Source organism: Ornithodoros turicata, chromosome 6 (genome assembly GCF_037126465.1).
Source record: "Ornithodoros turicata isolate Travis chromosome 6, ASM3712646v1, whole genome shotgun sequence".
NCBI classification, from domain to species: Eukaryota; Metazoa; Arthropoda; class Arachnida; order Ixodida; family Argasidae; genus Ornithodoros; species Ornithodoros turicata.
The window spans coordinates 8,649,407-8,664,843 of record NC_088206.1 but is presented as its reverse complement, the minus strand read 5'-3'; the positions used below and the strand labels follow the sequence as shown (position 1 = coordinate 8,664,843).

Genomic DNA, 15,437 nt, shown 5'->3' with positions numbered 1-15,437 from the left:
AACGCTCTATTTTTCAGCGCACGTCGGAAGCCGTTGATTTTTTACCGTTCAAGTAGTGCTTGAGTAGCACGGATTCATGACCTCACCGCGCAGATATACCACACAGCTGCAACGGGTCAGAGATTGAAAAAAATTAAAATAAATATGTAAATAATTGTAAAAAATATAAAACATAACAGTTTCACTAGCGTAGAGACGTACGTCGTTCAAATTCAACAAGCAATTCTACTTCCGGTGGCTGAGTTTGCTCTGGAAGGTCGATGCTTGTTTTTTCTTTAGTCTTCCACGCGGTATGTATATTTGTCAAGCCAGTGAAAGGCAGTCTTACCGTGTGATTTCATGCGCTGCGTGAAACCCCATGCGGCGGGCAACGAAAAGCACATTCCTGGAGCCTGCAAAGAAAACCGGGGTAAACGTTGTAATTTATTGGTTCTGGGAAAGATTGCCCTAAAGGCAAGACATCACAGGACGATGAAGCTGTATAATTCGCTTTTAGTACGAGCAAGAGAAAGTGCATGGAAATGCGCCATATTTTCGCTCGAGCCTGTTTTTAACTGAAGTGCCTTTCTTGTTTTGGAGTGAGGATTTTGAGATTTGAGGGTGATGCATTCTTGTGTATTTGGCGTGAGTTCGAATGCTAACGTACCAATAGGAATCTTTCATACTCAATGTTGTCCGATGAGAAACATGCATTCCCCATAAGACGAAGTTCTTCCTTGAACCGCCTCGAGACGTAAGAAGAAAGGGAAACACAACACAGCGACTCTCTGGTCACTATAGCATCCTTTAAGGGCGCTATCACATCAAAATACAAGGTGGATGAAAGGTACGTCAAACATTGATTATACACCGATGAAACTACGTATTACTCCTAGTTTCGTAAGTTTGTTCGGGCTTTCCTTTGTCCCAATTTGCTGTGGCGTCGTGCTTCCGGCTTCCAATAAAAATTTTATATTATAAAGCTTTAATTATTTACATAGGCGACTTTTGATAATTTGGCCATGAATATCCTTGTTCTGGGCTATCTTGCATCAAACACAAAGAAAACTTCTTCTGTAAGGCACAACAGGCCTTTAGGTCGTGCACCACTGCACCATAAACCCACACTCCGTCGGGGCCACTATCCATTCCCCCACAGTTTCTATTTTTTTATTTTCTTAAACAAAAACACAAACGAGCATCCGAACAACAAAAAGGGCCATTCTTTGAAGCTTCCCACAGCTATGGGCGCAGTCATCCACCCCGATTTCCAATTAGAGAATCATTTACATCTGTCGGCTCGGCCACTTTGAAGGCAGGCATGCCCTCCCTTTTCCAGGCAGTGAGAATTTCCCTGGGAATATTCATTCATCAACTTCACCGCACCTCTGCTGTCAACATTTTCTCGTCGGAATCTTCGGGGCTGGGAGCACCGCAGCCTTCCCCCCCCCTCCCCCCTCCTCCCTTTCCGTTAAAAACTCCACGGAAGGCGTTTGTGTCAATTGCCCCCCCCCCCCCCCCCCCCCCTATGTCTTGCCCTTCTCTTTCCCGGAAGCTTGCAGTGTTTACAAGGCATGTAGCAATGCCAACTGCAGGTACCAGTGTGTGTGTAAACACGGGGAGGGGGGGAGGGGGGAGGGGGGAGGGGAAGTTACATTTTGTTTGTTTGAGTTTTTCGGCGGTGAAGCGCTTAAAAAGTGAGCACGTTGTCGGCGTTTTTTAAGCTATTGTGCGACACACTAAGCTTAATGTCTCTGTGTCATGCAGATGGTCACTTAGCTTCAAGCCAGATGGGTGTGAGTTATAACACAGACTGTGGAGTCGAACACGGAATGGCAGAACATGATGGAAAGTAACCTTCCGGCTATATCGACGACTGCCACATTTCAACGGAATGGCAGAGTGGCCGCCTGGGAGGTCAATAGGCAGGGCAGTTAAGATGGTTGCCGTACAGTTGCAGCTGAGGCAATGACATTGAGGAAGATGGAGAGACACGCATACAGCCGTACGTACCTAAATCCCTCACTCAGAGGGACAGAAAGGACACGAGGACGTAAAATCCCAAATCTTGTGACGTGTGTGTCCTTTTTGTTCTACAATCTCAGGGTTTTAAGTATAGATGTCAAGCATCACCAGCACGCCTGTTGTTTCGCCGTTATCTCACAATCAGGGATCGGAACCGGTATTTTTTTCGGTCCGGTTCGGCTCAGAGAGAACCCCCCTCCCCCCCGCACACACACAGACAATATATATATATATATATATATATATATCGGTCAGCGGTAGGGACATGTACTGGGATTGGAACCATTACTTTTTTCGGTCCCGGTTGAACAGGTTCATCTGCAGTAATTTTGCTACATGAAAGCGAACCTACGCTCACCGTACACGGTTGTAAGAGAAAGGCGTGAGATAACCGTTTCAGGTGAGTCAAAAAAGGTCGGTTTATGTTTACAATTATTTCACCTCTGAACCGATTCCCAAACCCGTAACCGTTATGAATTTACGGTTAAGAATACGGTTACAATTTTTCGGTTCAGTTCCGGTTCGATCCCTGGTCACAATTACTGACCGGATATAGGACGGCAGGGTTTGAAATTCCACTGAATAAACTAATGGATGGTCATTTGCGTTTACAACTCTCAGTACAAAGTAAACGTTTCACTTATTTCCTACATTTTCAAACTATATACAGGGTGTTTCAGTTAAATCCCCGGGCTAAATAATTCGCGAACGGGTGCGCAAATCGAATAACTTTCTTTTTTCTTTTTACAAGTATCTGTCCGATATCACCTACAAGTTGCGCACCGTGTGAATGAGTGGGAGGCGCTCATTATTTAAATAAAAATTCAAATGAGTTTCGAGAGAAACAACTTCTAAAGCAGGGCGCCGTCGGCATTAAAATGGGTACTACCCCTTATGGGACCTTCAGTGGACATATTTAGAGAAAAATGTGCTACCGAAGCGGGTCATTTGTTGCAGTAATTAATTGGTTTCGCTTTACATATTTTTATTGCGGCTGGTCGCGGTGGAGCGCAAAATCTTCGATTAGTGCACCCGCTTTGCAGCTTCGATTCGTGCACCCGTTCGCGAACTATTTAGCCCGGGGAATTAACTGAAACACCCTGTATATTGTACTTCCACAGTCCACGCCCCATCGCAAGTTTCCAACATTCAAAATACGTGCACCGCGATGTTAATGAACGTGCAGCTGTGTTAGAACTTTGCTTTTCACTACCAAAAAGAAAAAAGAAAAAGAAGAAGAAATGTAGTCTAGCGTTTGAACACAGGAAAGAATAATGTGCGGAAAATTTCGATTTTTCAATTACATTCGAACTCAAACTCAACGATCGAAAACGACACGCTAAGCATGGCATATACTTATCGAGTATTAACCAGCCGTTTCTCATGCAGTTATTCTTTGTTGAATAACGTCGGCGGCAGTTAGCACCGCCTTCTAAGGGTTACGTTCCGAGACTTGCCATCAGTCCTCGACAAACACTGTGATTTATCACCGGGTATATAAAAAGATCCCAGACTATAGACTACAGACCAGACAGTAAAACCACGGGACTATAGAAAGGGAAAGATTCAGAGGGAGCAAGGGAGTTTCTAATAATTTTATTTAATTTTTTTGCTGTTCCACGATAATAACTGAGTGGAGTATTAAAGTATTCGATTCCAAGAAGTATGTATCTCACCCACGTACTATATGCGAGGTACATACGAGGTGCTCCTAATGCAATATCTATAGTGAATTTTAGCACACGGGGCAGGACAACAGGACGCAGAGGACAATACCATCGTCAACAATGAGGCTTGTGCACATGACGTCACGCGGAGCCTTTGGGCGCCTTGAAGCCACGTGACATGGGAAAACATGGGGATGCGTCGCAGGCGTCTTACTGCATGCCGAATGAGGCAGCAACGTGTACTTTTACAGTTTCCTCTCGTAACTGCACGCATACCGCAACAACTCACGGCATTCCCCCCTACTCCGACTCCGGTGTGGCAATATGTTCTCCAATGTCACGTGACCACACATGACCATTCCCTTTAAGTTTATTCAAGTTTCCCATTCAAGTTTATAATTCCCTTTATACTTGCAGCTGCGTACGCTGATACCATGAAATGACGCACAGAAAATGAAAAATCTGGTGAAACCACAGAGCAAGCTGTCCCATGAAGTAATCTTACATTTGCCACTCCCAGCTTATTCGACACGAGACGTACGAACGAAAAAAAAAAGCTTGCCACGCCAGTTTATTCATCGTAGCTTCCAAGAATACTTCAACCCCTACACAAACACACAAACAAACACACGCTTGGACTGGACACTTTCTGTGAAGCGAAGAGCGGAAGTTCAAAGTGCGAGGTCGGCCGTGGTGGTGAGCCGGAAGCCGTCCACGCGCCCCCAAAATCGCGTCGGTATTTAAGCCGTAAACTCTCGGGCGGGGCCCATGACAAACAGTCGAGGGAGGCACACTTATCTCGCGGTCCAGACCGTGAAAGCGCCCTTGGACCCCCAAGAACCGTGGTATGGAAGCAGCCACTTCGGGGAATGCACGTCCCGCCGGAAGTGACAAGCCCTTGACATTACTAACTGCCAGGGCTGATGGTACTATCTTTGACAGACAGCATAGCGCTCCGCTTCGCTGCCTCGCGCACTTATCGGCGTGTATCGGTGTTTATGCATGTTGCGTTAACACGCTGTAATCTCGCTTTTATATGGCTGGTGTCACGCCTATCAGTATAGCGTCGGCGCTTACGGCTTGCGGGTGCGTCTTGTAGTGAAAGGTAGCGTTGCGGTTTGCGGCGTTCGTCGTTGCGTTTTTTATTCGGTACAGAGCTGTCAACGGGTGGCAGAACCACGACCTACTAGATTATAACTAGGGTTTGTGGTTTTCGGCATTTATTCTGAACCCAATTCGGGGGGTGTTTATCGGCATTTATTTGGGTGACTATAAATCGGATTTTTTCGGCATCTGTATTCCGCCCCAAAAATAAATGCCCGAATACGGGCATCTATTTATTTCGCACGAAGGAAGGCCCATTTTGCGCGCGAAGTAACAACGAACCGAAAAGAAGTGAATCGATTCATACGAAGGGAGATTCCAAGGGGATTTCCCTTTGCGGTTCCAGGAATGGCAGCTGTCAGGATACGAGAAATTCGGATTTTTTCGGAATATTCCGAATCTGAAAAAAATCATTCGGGGGTGTTTTCCGGCATTTCTCGGAAAATGCCGAAAACCACGAACCCTAATTATAACGACCATGTCACAATCAGAAAACCCTATGAGGAGCCTGTCCGCACGATCCGCCAGGGGCGCTACTGATCGGCACAACACGATTGGACGACGGAAATTTGAATTCTGAACGCGCAGAAGCGTGTGTACGACTACCGTAGCAGACGACAGCGATAGCCCCTATGAAAACGCGTAGAATGATGATGATAATCAACCTCAGAATGAAACATCTGTGGAACGTCCACCGCTTGTACAGAAATACTAAGGTAAGCTGAAGTACAAAGTATTGTAGAAGTTGAGGAAGCAATAACTGGGACGATCAGAAGCGCCACCGCTACCTTCCAAAAATGCGGCGCATAGAAGGGGTGCGCCTGACATGGTCGTTATAATCTAGTAGGTCGTGGTCAGAACATAACGACCCTGCTTACTTTCGTTATAACTAGGCTCCGGGATCTCATGCACATAAATGTTCCAAAATATGCATGCAACTATGCGGCGCGAAATGTCCAAATACACAAAATATGTAGAAATATTATGGAACAGACGACATTTCCTTGAGTCCGCGGAGGGTAACAAATATAGGGACGGAGACACGAACGAAATTGACACGGAGACGGTTCGTGTCTCCGTCCCTATATTTGTCACCCTCCTCAGACTCAAGGAAATGTTATCTGTTCCACGAAACCACCAGCTTACTTGCTTCCTACTGCTATGTTCATGGAAATATTATGACGACGGAAATGTTGCTCTGGAAGCTTTTGCGTACCTTGAAACCGTATAAACACCCTAATAATTGTCAAGATAAAAAACGTTCTAAAAAAAAATGCACATCCATTATTGGCAATTGCAACGTACGTTCACCCGTGCACATTCAGGCTCCTCGGTGGCCACCGCAGTATGCCACGATAGCCACACTCAAGTTTTAAAAAGTGCACATGCCCATATACATTGTTTTGTATATACATTGTTTTGTTAACTTTGTTTTGCCAATTAAGAAAACGTGCGCTATGTCGCAGGATGTTATTCCGGAAAACTAGCTATATAGCCTACCTATATACCTACGCCATGTGCAGGCAGCTCCTTATACTGTTGCGCCGTTTATTATCTTCGAGAAGGGCAGTCCTAGACTACCATACTTTGATTTCCTTATATTCATCAAGTACAACTTGAACTCGCTGACTATTTGGCGCCTGTTCTGTCTTCAAAAGTTGGTTCTGGGTGCTAGTGGTGCCAGCCAAATCCACCGACTACATAGCACGAAAGCAGCTCAAAACCAGCGTAGTAGCTTAGATGTATAGCTGAAACACTGGTTTTTGGGTCGATCACCCCCTTTTTGAAATAACGTGAGCGGTGGCAAACAAAGAGAACGGCAAACGTTAAAAAATGGAGCAAATAGCGCGGAAACATGACTTAATATGCAACCAAATGGCGTCGACATATATGACGTAATGTGCAAGCGTCGTATTACATGACGATCAGAAAGAAATATGCGGACACATGCAATTATATGATGCACAAAACATTGTAGATTTGTCTCGTTGCGATTGTTACTGTGTAGAGAAACGTTAGAACATCCATAAAACAAACTAAAAAAAATCATGCAACTTGCATGAACTCCAGGGCCCTATAGTTATAACGAAACGTTATACTTGAACTGAAACTAGTATTTATTAATCATTACTATTTATTTTCATTTTTGAAGCACAAGGCCACTCAGATTCGGCTCAAACGGGGGCTTGAGCAGCACCGGCGCCATAAGCAGGATTATTAGGGAAGGATTAATCGTGCTACAAATTGCAGCTAATAGGATGTGTCTTTCTTGGACTCTTTTTAGGACAAAAAAAAAGAAAGACTGCTTCGTTGGAAACACCTCCGCCGGGTGCTTCTGAAACCGATCTACGACTCTCCAATTGACACATCGGCACTTAAACCAACATCCTAAGAGTTAGTACTATCCAATTAATGAATTATAGGCAAAAGGAAGAATGGTGACTACGATAGACGAGTACTAACAGTATTCCGTTGGCTTCATTCACGCAGAGCGCAGAGTTCTTTTTGTTTATGTTTGTGTATATAAACCTTGTGTCACATTAGTTTGGACACCCTGCACATCACGTTAAGTAAGCAGAAACGTACAGCACAATATAGACCCCGTTTTGGTCTGGCATCGCTTTCATGTCCTCCACGGAGCCTTGCCACATCACATCACTTCATAAAATTTCTTCACCGACAAGGCAGATTTTTCTCACGTGTGACACCGAAGCTATCGAAAGAGGGGGAACTGGCTTTGGAAGATGGTTTCGAAACAAGCATCCGATCGAGTGCAATCATGGAAGTGCGGAAATGACCACTCATGAGAGACGAGAGGCGTCAACGGAATTCCGCTTCCCATCACCACTCTTCCCCCCTCCTGATAAGGCTCCCGATGCTGCTAATGAGGAACATTTCAAGTCAGGAACAGGAAACAGAGAACAGCTAAGGAATACAGAAAACCGACTCAGTATGTACAGCACGCGTTCCGCGACTCCCTCCCTAGGTTCTAGCTAATTTCCTCGGTTCGATCTCATCGTAGGTTGGAATGGTCTCCCCGTTGCTGGTGATACTTTTTCGATGTCGCGCAGGGCAGTTGTAATTAGGGTTTTCGCTCGTTCTGCCGGTTGCCGGGGCACTCTAAAAATAAAATAAAAGGAGTAAAATGAGGAGTAATTGCAGCTTCTAGTCCCCTATAGATTGCAATTACTCCTCATTTTAGTCCCCTAACCCCGAAATTTACTCCCCGGGGCTGCGCATAGTCACTGAACTTCGCAAACGGTCTTCCGAATGCAACAGTCTACGTAAATGTGTGCTTTTACGTCAATTCGAATGCATAGCCAACTTAGCAATTTTCCACCCGCACAGAGTAAGAAAGAGTTAGAGCTTCTTTCTTCGCAAATTGTGCCCTATGTATGTCGCGAGGTCTTACTCGATATATCACGGTTGACGGTTTGATTCGAAGTATTTTCATGCATGCACACGAATTATGTACCTGGGAGTGTTAGAATATAGCGGGAAATGCAGTCTCCACTCTGTAAAATTCATTAACTCCAGTGCATTTACTCCCGAAAGGGACTATTTTTTATAGCAATATATTTAGTCCCCCAAAAGGGAGTAAAATTACTCTTTTTTATTTATTTGCGTATTTGTATTTATGTATTTGTGTATTTTTATTTATCCTATTTTATTTGTGGCTCAAGACCTTTAAGAGAGGCTTGTTCGGGATTTTCCCTGCAACATATTCCACATTCCATTAACAGCCTGAATAAATCTGGAAGAGTGATGAAATTTGGGCTCGTTGGTATACGAGACCATATATTGCTGCTGAGCGCTTAAAAAGGTACAAGCGATGCACAAGTTTCGCATATAGGGACAACACTGCCTTCGAGGTTTTTTCGATGCATATACATACGACGAGCACATGGCAGAGTTAAAACGGGATTCATTGAAACAAGAAGAAATACTTTCGTAAATGCATCACCCAAACGGGTCCAGTCTCGCCCAACCCGAACGAACGGGCGTTTACTGAGGTCACTGAGCAACCAACGCCCAGCCCGTCAGGGAATCTAAACGCGCTGCCCCCCCCCCCCACTCCCCTACCCTACCCTTCTTCCTCTAATTGACACTCATTATACGTGCTCGACTCGACTGCACACGAATCGGGCTTTAGCGAAGGAACAAAAATTTTCTGTTACCGCTACCGACAGCGGAAGGTCGGATAGGGGGACAAGGACGGCAGGCAACAATTAAAAGCCTCGCGAAGAATGGGAACAGTTCCGGAATGGATGCGTGTCAGAATGGTATACCCACTGCCAGGAGGAGGACGTCAATCCGTTTCAGAGAGATGCTGGTGACTGTCAGCATGGTACGTTCGCTCGCGCGGGATAACGAAAGTGTGTACGCTAAACGTGGCCTCGCGTTTCTTGGGTGTGTCAGGGGCAGGAAAGAGGGGTGTTTTCATTAGGGGTTGCTTTTGTTTGTTTGTAGCGGTCATTGCGCGCGCGACTGCTGTATTGAACGTGTAAAACGAACAGCATCGATCTCTGTCCGATCGTGTGGTTCTGCCCCCCAGTCCCCCCATCCTTTGAAAAGAAACTGAATAGGCGATTTCAGATATTGCCCTTGTGCTCCGCACGGGGGCCCTCCGTCGTCCAAGTCACGTGCATCGCGCAATGCGTCGTGGGAAATGGTTTACATTCGTGCTCGCTGCCTGTTGCTCTAAGTTGCGGGAGGTGAAGGAGAAAGGAAACCGAAACCGTTTGCGCTCTTCTTCTTCTCTCTGACTCATGAAAACTAAATCCCAAGGTGCAGCGGGGCTTTCGCAACACGGCGCTCTCTGGTGGGCCATCCATGCAATTTCTGAAATCGTCTATTGGGAAGCAGCTTAGAACGGATAGGTTGCAACTTGCAACCTGTAAGTAAAGGTATACGCGGATGTGTAAGTGGATGGTTAGTCCTGGTTTGCAGGTTACGATTGAGGAGAAGTGGAAAACTTTTTGAAAGGGTGCGCCGATTCCATTGCAATAGCGCAAAAATAGGCAGTAAAAGTTCTCGAGCAACGACATTTTTCTTGCGTGCATATATCCCAATCGCTGTGTGTGTGTGTGCTCGCCCCTCTGGATTCAAGCCATATACCCTTAAAAGACACAGTTCGTTGCTATGAATTTCCTATCATGTCGCGTCACCAAAACCAAGTAGGGGATACAAAAGCGAATGCAGTCATCCAACGGCAACGCTCGACAACAACGACAGAGAGAGAGAGAGAGAAATAATAAATCCTGACGTCAAGGGACCCAATACATCGCAAATTTAGCGCGCTGCGCCACATAGATGGCGTGCTCACAAATGTGTTGTTTACTGATCTCTCGATTTTATGCTACGAAATCCTATATTCTTTGCCCTGAGCGAACTAAAAAGTGAAAACGAATACTGTCCGGGTCTTATGAAAAGGTCCAGGTTTATTCCACATAAACTATCCCTTCGATAGCACACACCATGTCCCTATAGGGAGTTTTCACCTATACCTCACATTATGACGTGACAGTGACAAGGCATGCTAGTAAGCTCCTCCCACTATTAGTCACTTTTCCTGCTAGCGGTATTCAAAGATGACAAACCGAGCTATTTTTCAATGCCGTCTTCCTTGTCGCCCGACAACAAGCTTAACGTTTCCGCAACTAGGCCTATAGGATAGTAGACCATGAGAATGTGCGTAAGTATATAATATAATATATTTTCATGCATTGCCGCACTGACACTCCCAAATCAGCACTGCCGAGCCGCTGCACACCAGTCTTGGGTAGCAACTAAGTTACTTTTAACTTGTAACTGTAACTAGTTACTTTTAGGGGTAACTAGTTACAGTAACTAGTTACATTTCCAGAAAAGTAGCTTTTAACTGTAACTAGTTACTATTTCTGTGAATGTAACTGCAAAATGTAACTAGTTACTCGAACAAATGTCGTTACCTTTTTTTTTCTTCACCCTACCGTACTCTACTCCCCGCTAACAGCGTGTTGCATCCTTCTGTACCCCTGTCCCTTTTTCTTTTTCCTTCCTTTTCTTTTTCGCTTGCCCCTTCCCCCTTTTTTTTCGGAATAGCAAGCCGGCTCTTTGCCTGGCTAACCTTTCCTTTCTTTTTTTCTTAATACACATACCCCCCCCCCCCCTTCTGTACCTAATCGGTATGTGCCCTATGCCTTGTGCTCTTCGCTCTTCGGTCGGATACACATGTCGTATTTTTCGCCGTGGGAGAGCCGTTTTATTGACTTATACAGCTTCTGGTTAAGTGCAATAATATGCTTTTATTGCACTTAAGTAAATGTAAATAAATGTATGTTTTTAACAATTGTATCATCCTCTCATGGTCATTCTTCTAAAAAGTAACTGTAATGTAACTAAGTTACTTTCTCTCAGTCACTGTAACTAACTAGTTACTGGACAAAGAGAGTAACTATAACTGTAACTTAGTTACTTGACCAAGAAAGTAACTATAACTGTAACTCAGTTACTTTTTAGAAGTAACTTACCCAAGACTGCTGCACACAATTGAAAATCTAGCGTCTCGGAATGAAATATGAAGAAACATTGTGCTACGTCATCCATCTACCTTATCTGAGAACTACAACGCACCGCCTTTCAATTTCAGACCAAGCCTATAACGTTGAAACCCACAAAATATACAGGCTTTTCACAATGCACAGTTAGCTTCGTCTCGTCTGGCGACCGCGTGCGGGCAGCCAACAGAATATCTGAATATAAAGACAGCTGGCCCGTCAGCTGTTGTTTCGTCGGCCGACAAAGAAAAAAAAAACAAAACAAAACAAAACAAAAATGGAATATACACATTTAATGCGAAGAATGAGCGTGGCAACCGTTTTCATGGGTGACTGACCGACGCGAGAGCGGCGAAGACCAGCGAGGCGTTCAAACGGGAAATTAGATAAAGCAGTCATGTTGTGGCACTGCATATGGGCGCCGGAAACTTCGGAAGTCCGTTCTGTCTATTTGCACGTGGGATTAACAGCCCCCCCCCCCCCCCATAAGCATTTTCTTTTCATTTTCTCTCTCATTCTCTCCGCACGTGGACAATTATTGGAATCCATCGATGAACCGTGACAGTCGCGTTATCTGTCATTGGACACGTCACGTTTTTTTTGTTGCCCGTGTATCGTGTATGCGGCACCCAAATGGAGGAGTTGTAGCGATGAAAACGATTAATGAATGGGCGGGTACTTCGTTGAGCCTTTTTATTGAGATTATATTTACGTTTTCGGTACGAAGATGCATGTGCAGTATTGGTGTTCAAATATTTTGTTTTGCGCCATCTGGGGCGGATGTTGTGATGCGGTGGTTTTGCAGGTTGAGTAGCTTCCGCCGCGGTGCCACTGGCCCGTGTGGCACGTGTCGGGAGGTCGGTGGGTTTGGAGGGTGAAGGCCAAGGGCAGCATCCGCAGCGCTGAGCAACGCAGCACCAGTAATATCCATAGAGCTTGCGTGAGCTTGCACGTTTTGTCGTACATGTATACTAGACGTTGGGTTAGTGTGTTGTAGCTGGTGTGGTTCACGGTCCTTCGAATGCAAGTCGTGAGTCTGCAATTCCCACTATAGGGTGTTTTGACATGACATCAAACGAACGCGTTTGGCAGCCATAGTGGTGGTGGTCACTTTTTCGGTCCCAAGCAGCAAGATGTACTGAAAGTCGAGTGCAATAGGGGTGGACGGGTAGGTGGAAGACCTTGAACAGACTGATGAAACTAAATAACATTGATAAGACACATACCGTCCACCCCTATTGCACTCGACTTTCAATACATTGTGCTGCTTGTGGTATAGCTGCCGAGATTGTCTAGCGTTTGCTCAAGAAGGGGGCCTTCAATGCTGTTTTGAAATCCGGTCACGTCCGTGCCCATCTTCTATCCCGAAGACACTTCGTCAGTGTCGTTCTCGAGTTTTTTTTTATGAAAACTGTGGTTGTGAACCGACCCTGTTGTTATATATAGTATTGGAACCAATTTCCAATATACTGCGTATTTATCTAAAGCTCTGGTAATGTTTTGCTGCTCTTTCCACGACGACGACACGGCGACAAAAAAAAAAAAATATCGAGGAATATTTCGCGATTTACTACACTAACAGTGATGGAACTGCCTCCGAGCCCACGGGCGCTGGCGCTGGCGCACAAAAAAGCTGCATTTGGCGCAGAATTTAACAGAATGGCGCACCTCCGCCGTATGTATCCCACTGCGTCCCAGCGCAATACGTCGTGTTTGCAATGCATACTCTCCACTTTATGGCGAATATCGGGGTTCAGGACATCTGGGAACAATTATCGGCACGTACGGTTTAAGTCCTGAAAGCTCAATTTCTCGCGCTCTCCTTACGCGCCTACACTCTGCGAGCACGCGCGATGTTACGTAGTAGCGGAAAGCGTGGGGCGATCCATAGTACAGGCGCTGGCAACTCCGGAATCAGCGTCGTCAGTTATTCCCATCCACAATTAGTTAAAACGCGGTTGTTTAAAAACAACTCCCATGCAAACGAGCCAATATTCCATCGCAGGCACGTGGCGTGCCCATGTTCGGTAAATTTGTACAGCCACCTTTCGTCCAGGACGCAAACACTTGATGCACTAACAGTGCGCTTTATTGTTCACAACTTCTCTTTGAAGTACAACAACGTAATATTCGGTTCAGCAGTGACATCCCGGCAGTTTAAGAATCTTCGTCGACTTGGCGAGCTCGGCCGAAATGACACGGCTTGACTCGGCTTTGTTGTCCAGAGGCATCACGAGAATAGAGAGGGCGCGGGAGCATCGCTCGCGGTTTTTGTTTCGTTTTCATGCGTCCGAACCGGGGCATCTTTGTTCGGCGCAGCTGTGGCGCAGAATTAGCGAAAATTGCTTTTTCGGCGCAGGGTGGCGCAGGCAATCCCAAATGGCGCACTTTGGCGCAAATGGCGCAGCAGTTACGTTTGCCTCCAAGAAGTTAACTCCAGTCCACACTAACAGTCCACCGAAGCCCACAAGCCACTAAAAGCCCACAAATAACATTCAAAAAAAAAAAAAAAAGAAAGAAAGAAAAGCCTCACAGCACTTAGACTGAATCTCTGAACACAATCAACGACAAAACGAGCACGAACAAGATCATTATGGTGCTCCCGCCAAAAGCCTATACTCTTGCTCGCCTCACGCGAAAATGACACCTTCCCAAATCTCTTCAGATGTACGTCAGTGTTCGAAAAAAAAAAAAGAAAGAAACGGAGAAAAAACTTGTGAACAACCGTTCTCCCCCCTGCAACAACCATTCTCACCTGTTCCCACACATATGTAGCGCGGAACCTATACGCGATATCACACTTTCCCATCGCGCAGATTACCCATCCTGAAAACCGAATAATCTTTTCCACTTGCTGCAATCCGATTTGCTATTCTGTAACCCCACTATTGTCGCTCCCCAAAAATCTTACCCATTCCTTTCCCGATTCACATGGCCACATTCATCTCCCTTCTCACAGGGGTCGTACCTTATACCGACGCATATTTCTCTTTTTATGTGTCACCCTTCTAAGCCACGCACATAAGGCGCAAAAACCTCAATGGCGACAATAAAATTCGCGAACGCACCCATGGCTTGCACCGAGGTCACAACCCCTCTTCCTCTTTTTTATTTTATTTTTTATTTTTTCGACAGAGGGTGCATCTCGAAGCGTCAAGCATTCCTTAATGGTGCCCTCTGCAGTGAATCGGATGACGCGCACTCTCACGGTACAATAGCAGCATATTTCGCGCGCATAGATACAAATCAACGCGACCAATGTTAGGTCAGCATTCATAACCTCTCCTCTTCTTTTTGTGCAGACGGCCCGTATCCCATTCTCATCGAGAAGGAAAAACTCAATGCCAGCGTCTTCGTGGTGAGTAGGTGAGTACAAGAAAGCAGTGCCACCTGTCAGTTTTTGTGCGCACCAACGCGTCGAATTCGGGGATTCCATTCGATTTTGTTTGCCACCTGTAACATACTGCGTTTTTTTTCTCTTTCTCCCCCAAAAATTCCCAGACCTCAAAGGAGAAGAAAAAATCAACAAAAAGCACCGTTGTTGTGTCGATACCGTTTCGAATGGAACGATATTGCCATATTCCTCCATACACACACACAGACGCAGGTTGGAAAGTCCTTGGCCCGAAAATGCCTTTTCAGTACCTGACGCACATTTTCCGCAAGTTTTCCCCGCCAAAACATATACAAACAGACATCAACCTGTCGCTGCAGGCTTCGAAGAGGCGATGAACCACAATATGTTCAATGATGCAGGGATATAAGCTTTGTGCGTACGGCCCATTTTCGGTATCTCTCTCTCTTTTTTTTTTTTTTTCATTTTTAAGTATCGTTTCAGTGCACAGAGGCTGGGGTCGGCCGGAGATTTCCCCTTCAGTGTGGCGCAATGAATAATAGGGTGACAGAAGGTGCTCTATTCACTGGAGGTCGGTACGAAACAGGTCCCAGACTAGTGCGGATCAGAATGGCATTGGGATAGAAGCCGGTATGTTCGCGAGCCTGTGCATTATTTGAAGATCACATATCTTAAAATACATATTTCTGAAGAGGCACTAAAGAAACGCGTCCGACGTGGCTTCGTACCACGACCTTGCTTCGTACATTCAGACTTGTACAAAATACT

At 45.5% G+C, this 15,437-nt stretch overlaps 1 protein-coding gene across 2 annotated transcripts in view; it reads right to left on the bottom strand.

The window, feature by feature from the left end:
* The window catches only part of LOC135399005 (uncharacterized), a 289,237-nt gene that overhangs the window by 182,369 nt on the left and 91,431 nt on the right, over positions 1-15,437 (bottom strand). For both annotated transcript variants that reach the window (XM_064630631.1, XM_064630632.1), the window contains exon 10: positions 329-392. The gene's annotated coding sequence lies outside the window, so the exon portion shown is untranslated. The remainder of the gene's footprint in view (positions 1-328; positions 393-15,437) is intronic.